Source organism: Octopus bimaculoides, chromosome 1, assembly GCF_001194135.2.
Source record: "Octopus bimaculoides isolate UCB-OBI-ISO-001 chromosome 1, ASM119413v2, whole genome shotgun sequence".
Lineage (NCBI taxonomy): Eukaryota > Metazoa > Mollusca > Cephalopoda > Octopoda > Octopodidae > Octopus > Octopus bimaculoides.
Window position 1 is genome coordinate 92894363 of NC_068981.1, and position 6885 is coordinate 92901247.

The 6885-nt window shown below is 36.2% G+C and overlaps 1 long non-coding RNA gene across 3 annotated transcripts in view; it reads left to right on the top strand.

Moving 5' to 3' along the window:
* Nucleotides 1-56: 56 nt before the first annotated feature.
* The window catches only part of LOC106872775 (uncharacterized), a 141168-nt gene continuing 134339 nt past the window's right edge, over nucleotides 57-6885 (top strand). For all 3 annotated transcript variants that reach the window (XR_008264224.1, XR_001409802.2, XR_008264225.1), the window contains exons 1-2: nucleotides 57-543; nucleotides 2820-2961. This is a non-coding gene — a long non-coding RNA (uncharacterized LOC106872775). The remainder of the gene's footprint in view (nucleotides 544-2819; nucleotides 2962-6885) is intronic.

Consider the following 6885-nt stretch of genomic DNA (forward strand, 5'->3'; position numbering starts at 1 on the left):
TATACATATATATGTGTGTGTGTGTGTGTGTGTGTGTGTGTGTGTGTGTGCGTGTCTGTGCGTGTGTATGCGTGTGTGTCTGTGTGTATGTGAGAGAGAGAGGGAGTGTGTGTCTGTGTGTCTGTGTTAGTGTTCGTCCCCCAGTACCGCTTGACAACTTAGTGGTTCGGCAAACATGAGGGATAAAATAAGTACCGGGCTTAACAAAACAATAAGTACTGGGGACGGTTATTTCGACTAATAAATTCTTCAAGGCGGTACCCCAGTATTCTCGCAGTCTAGTGACTGAAATAAAAGATAAAAGATAAAAGATAAAAGATATACATGTATGTTAGTAAGTGCGTATATATGTATTACACAGTGACTTATTTCCTTCATGTCTTTCTACCAACTTCTCTACATGCACACATATATATTATGGATATGATTTACAATCCACATATGAAGAAAAGATTGTCATGCTATTAAGTACGAGACACAACTGGAGTTGAAAGCGGGAGACAGTTTGTTGACAAACAGCAAAGAAACGAACCGAATACAGAGGTACATGTTTTGTTAATTATTTAATTGTCTTCTGTATATTAGATAAACAATTCCAAAACCGTACACGTTGTATGCATGAGTGGCTAACTATATACTGTAAGAGTAAATAAACACAAACGAACACAAACACGCATATGTGTATGTGAGAGAGAGAGAGAGAGAGAGAGAGAGAGAGAGAGAGAGAGAGAGTATCTGCATCTGTAATGTATTTATACGGATATATATATTTCCAATTATTTATTTATCATATAATATGATGTAGAATATATGCATATATAAACAGAAGGGTGACAGAGCGAGATATAGAAGCCCCTCTACAGAGCTTCCACCTGTATGTTGCTAATTACGCACTTTGTATAGCCTAACTTGTGTATTATAATAATGTGTCACTTAAGCAGATGCGTGTGTGTATGTCTGTTTTTATACGATGCTAGATTATGGTATACATACATATACATACATATATGCATGCGTCTATATATATGTATATATATCATATTTAACAGATACATAATATAGTATGGTATATAATATAAATATATCATCATCATCATCATCATCATCATCATCATCATCATCGTCATCGTTTAACGTCCGCTTTCCATGCTCGCATGGGTTATATGCATGGATGATATTAAATATGTGTTATATAGCATATAGTCGTGACTATGTAGTAAAGGGTTGCTTCCCAACTACATGGTACCGTGTTCGGTTCCATTGCGTAGCACCTTGGGCAAATGTATTTGGCAATAAGCATCGAGCCGAGCAAAGCCTTGAGCGTGACTTTGGTAGCCGGAAACTGAAAGGCTCTCGTCGTATATATGTATGTGTATGTATGTGTGTGTGTGTATGTGTGTGCGTATGTATGTGTATCTATGTGAGTTGGGTGATGTATGTCCTTGCGTTTGTGTTTGACGCACCACCACCGCTTGCAATCGATGTTGCAGTGCTTACGTCTTCGTAACTTAGAGGTTTCACTAAAAGAGACCGAAAAAATAAGTGCCAGACTTCAAATGCACTTCCGTTAATTTATTCGATTAAAATTTCTTCAAAACGGTGCCCCGAGATGGTTGCAGTCCAATGACTGAAACAAGTAAAAGATAAAAGATATTTATATAACATCTGTGCATGTGTGTGTTTGTACTTTGTGAGTTTTGGAGTGGTTCTACCTGCGGTTGTGTGTCTGGCCGAGTTGATACTTAGAAACCTACTGTGTCACTATGCATATATATTGTATAAACTTAATAGGTGTAGGAACAACCTATATACAGTCACATTAATTACGTTTGATCACAAACTGTCTCCTAATGCCATACGCTTTGTAAATCGATTCGCTAAATCTCTGCAAGAGATTTTAAATGATAATCCGATTAGACTTCTCTCATTTATCATATATTGTAATTTGTCAGTGTCTACTCATATCAATAGGATATTTCTGTCTTTCAATATGTAACGATACACTCATGTTTTAGTTGCTTCCTCTTACAAAACCCTCTTCGCAACACATACATATCCGTCTTCATCACTCACCCATCGTCTGATCGTCTGATGGGAAGGCATTGTGATAGACCAGTGCATTGACTGACTTGGGTAGATTAATATGTTCAAAATGCATCAAGAAATTTCATCATCTTTCAGCAGTTTCTTACCCATACAAGACAACCTTTTTTTTACAAAGCAATACTTATGTATGTATGTATGTATGTATGCATATATATATATATTTATATGTGTGTGTGAATGTGTGAGTGTGTGTGTGCGTGAGTGTGTGTGTGTGCGTGTGTGTGTGTGTGTGTGTGTGTGTGTGTGAGTAGGAAGTAGTAAGGAGAAATGAGCACGCAAACATGAGTTTCCAGTATAAAGGATTGAAATGATAAATCTAAATATGTATCATTGAGTGTTGCAAGACAGATGCTAGAAATGAGTATATTTTAAGAAATAAGGGAGTCAGGCTGTGTACAAATAGTTTCTTACAGCTGTTTCCTAAATAGTAGCACATATGTTGCATTTCTCAGTGAATGAAGGTAAGATGTCCATATATTACCGGACTATTCTAGCTTGAGAGAGAAAGAATGATGTATGTATGTGTGTGTAGGTATGTATATAAGAATCGCCTAGGGTGATGCAATCACGAACGTGAGGTCATGGTCTCATTCTATCCAATGAGTTGCGTTGTGTTCTATCGCAAAATGCTTAATTGTTTACAACCCCACTCGGTTATACATTTATGGTTCTTTCTCATTTTTGTTTTCTAAAGATCTCTTTACTTGTTTCAGTCACTGGACTGCGGCCATGCTGGGGCACCGCCTTGAAGAATTTTTAGTCGAATGTATCGACCCCAGAATCTTTTTTTAGGTGAATTTCAACCAGCATATAAAGTTAAGCCTAGAAAGTTTCTCCACACGCTAAAAATGACAGGTAAACATTACAATTTTCTTTCATAATTTCACGTAAACAAAACACGGGAATCGTATTTGTAATAAAAAAAAATATTTTCCAAAATTCCAATTTTTAGGTAAGCAAAATATATTCAATCGAAAAACGGCGTCAAAACATCTATGTTCTTCACAATGGTATGTTACAGGTGTTTCCTCGTTTTTAGAACAATTTTACAGTTTGAAAATGAAAATAAATCAACCTTAACATTAGAAAACAAGACACTTTACTACTCAATGTACATTTTGTCTGAATTCTAGCAAAAAGGAAAACATTTACTTCAAGAAATGTGTAGAGACATAAAAACGATAAGAAGTACGTTTCAATGACTATATATCGCACACATACCTCCCCACACAACCCCTGTTCACACACACAAAATGCACACGCACATACATACATACACACATATGTACACACGCACATACACTCACACGCACATACATATATACACACGCACACATACACATACGCACAAGCAAATGAACCCACACATACCTCCCATATACACACAACACTGACTCATACATACACACACTATAAACACACAATACACATTCATACATATACGCACACAATTATACGTACATGGACACACACACACACATACCTCCTTCTCTTGCACTCACCTGTTTTAGAAAGAACTCTTTCTACACCTTCCCGTCATTTCAATATGTGACCGCGTGTGTATCGCTGGCGATTTTCTTTCTCGATCTTCCTTTCTTTGAACTTTTTCTATATTTCTGATGAAGAGCTCCGCTCGAAACGTGCAATCCTCTTTCTTTTCTTTCTTTTACTGAGCGTCCAGTAACAGTACTTGTTCCACGTCCTCGCGTTGTTGTTTTTTCTTGATTACTCATGTTTGGATAAGCTATATATATATATAGGGGGGGGAGGATGTATATATATATATATATAATATTTTCGGATGGTGTTTTTGTTTTTTGGTAAATAATCACACGCACTATATATTTGATCTTCACTCGTTTATTACTGTTCTTATTCTAACTAATGTCCATTGTCCAGAAAACTTTTGTCACACATCTGTGACCTCTTCAGCGACACTTTTCGTCTTCGTGTGTGCTCCTGTTCCACTTATTTCATTCTGCTCTTCTATGGTGTGTATCCTTATGTGCGCATGCGTTTATGTGAGCATGTGTGTGTGTCATTGTTCTTAGTATCAGTATGATCTTCCCCTCAGCCCTATCATTTCCCCCATTGTCGCTGCTGCTGTTGTTGTTAATCGTGTTGTTGATACTGTTGCGGCTGTCTCTGAAGTTAAAATGTGTGCTTGTGTCTGTATATGGGTTCGCTTCTTATGTTGTTTGTATCCATGCCCTTTATATAGATTTATTTACCTATTTATTTTTGTCAATCTCTATTTGTTATATTTATCACATTTATATGACAAATATATTTATTTATTTATTTTATTTATCTATCTTTATTTCTTATGTGTATCACAGGTATGTGCATATCTGTCCATTGTGTGTGTATTACCCTGTTTGGATCTGTTTTATTTATTTATTTATTATTATTTTTTCGCTCTCTCTTCTCTTGCCTTCTATCTTCAGTAATGTGGTGTCGTGTAGCGGTGGGTGTTATTGCTCCATTCATGTTTTCTATTGCGGTTCTGCCTGTCTAATGCTATGTGTGTAGCCTGTGTGATCTATCTAAGCGTCAGGTCTATGCTTCGATAATACTTTTAGCGGTTCGGCAAAAGACCAGATAGAATAAGTAATAGGGTTACAAAGAGTAAGTCATGGGTCGAGGTCTTCGGCTAAAACCTTTTAAGGGGGTACTCCAGCATGGCCACAATCACATGACTAAAACAAGTAAAAAAATAAAAGAATATATATGCATTTTACGGACATTTTTCAAATAATTTTAGCTATACACACTTCCTGATGATAGCAAATTTGTGCAATCGATGCGTAAACCTCCTTTGCATTCGTTAGTAATATTAATAGAAATAAACAGAAACAGAAACATTCGGAGGAATTTTAAGAACTAAAGATTGAATATTACGCGCCAGAGAGATTTGGTTATGGCTACACTAGAGAATCATTTTGTGATTAAAGGATACTGTAGGCTGCTCCGATAAGAGTAGTATCATAGCTGTAAAAGATCGCACTTGCCTGGAATGGATAAAGAGAAACCTTATCATATAGATTGCTGGTAATAGTTAGCAATTATTTCCTTAGCCCCGTGGCAGCGACATGAAACAGGAGAGATAGATAATCTTTTCATTGTCCTTTGATGCTTAGAAGAATATAAATTGAGCGATTCATCACTTAAAATCTTATCTCTAAGTCTCTTCGTGATGTAGTGAGAGTCGGGCTGTAGACTCGGAATGGTAGAATCTGTTCGTAGGTAGGTGCATTGATTTCCAGATATAAAGGATACCTCGAGTACAGCTTATGTGGTTATACATTTTTATCTCTTTTGTAACATGTATTATTGGCAGTAATTTGATCTAGACAACTTCAGGCGGCGAATTTGCTGAATCGTTGCCGCGCCGGGGAAAATGCTTAGCGGCATTTCGTCCGTCTTTACGCACTGAGTTCAAATTCCGCCGAGGTTGACTTTGGCTTTCATCCTTTGAGAGTTGAGAAAATAAGCACCAGCTGAGTACTGGGATTGATGTAATCGACTTACCCCTCCTTCAAACTTGCTGGCCTTGTTTCAAAATTTGAAACCGATATATCATGGATAATAGTGTTCTAAACACCATGCACATTCAAAAACCTGTAATATTTATGCGTGTCTGAGTAATGTTAAGTGATTAAGGATAAAATTTCAGTAGTTTTGTTAGCAGATGCATCTAAGTTGAACGGAGGAAGGAACCAGCTCTCTTATAAGGAATCCTCCATATTCACTAACTGCTCACTGAACCCCCCCCCCCCATTCATGACTCGCAGCAGCATGGTACAGTTCTGAAAACTTTATCTCCATGGAATGATAAATTAGCGATTTCCCTAGTGGTGTCATCAACTATTTTACTAATTATCGCTAGGGTACGAGGGAGATTCTCTGAATTTTCCATATTGGTTCAGTCTAGTATTATTCTTTCCCAATTTGAATTTTAAAGTAATGTAAATAAGCTGAAAGTTTCAATTTGTTAGTAATATATTTGTTTAAAGCAAACGATTTCAATATTCTTAACTTCTCCCTGAAATTTCCCCTAACGTGACAGTTCATATTGAGAGAAGCTGTTAGGAGGAATAATTTAACAGTATACTAGCAGTTTTCCCTAACCTTAACCAGCTGCCAAAGATTTATTGCGAAAGAAGCTACCTTTTCTTTTGATCCAATGGTAGTCTTTATCATGTGTCTTTTATGGTAAACTATCTTCTCTTCTGATTTGCACAAAGAAATTAAAGGGACGGAAAGCCGGAAAGCAATTGCACAATATTTCCTTTCGTGCACTGTCGATAATGATATTTGCAAGAAAAGGAAAACACAGTTTTAATATGTATAAATGATCGTCAGTCTTAAGAGAAAAGATGTCAATAAATTTTAATATATGTTTTTTGTCTTCATAAAACTGCAGATTATATCCAGTAGACTTATTTATATGTACATAATAGATTATCCATAAACAAAAACATCCAAATGCATGGGAAATGTAAGGTTTCTGAAAGTAAAATCAGTTCTACGCTAATTTTATTTGCATGTACAATGGGGAAAGCTGATACATTTTACCGAACAAGTAATGGATGTTTCAGGTCAATGTATTCGTTGATATTTTGTCATCAGTGTTTTTGTTACAAGTATACGGCATATATAATATAATGATAGCAGTCATTATAGCCCATACGTTCACATGAATAAAAAACATAAATAGATAGATGTATAGATACATAACATACACAACTACATAGACCGATGTGTGCATATATATAT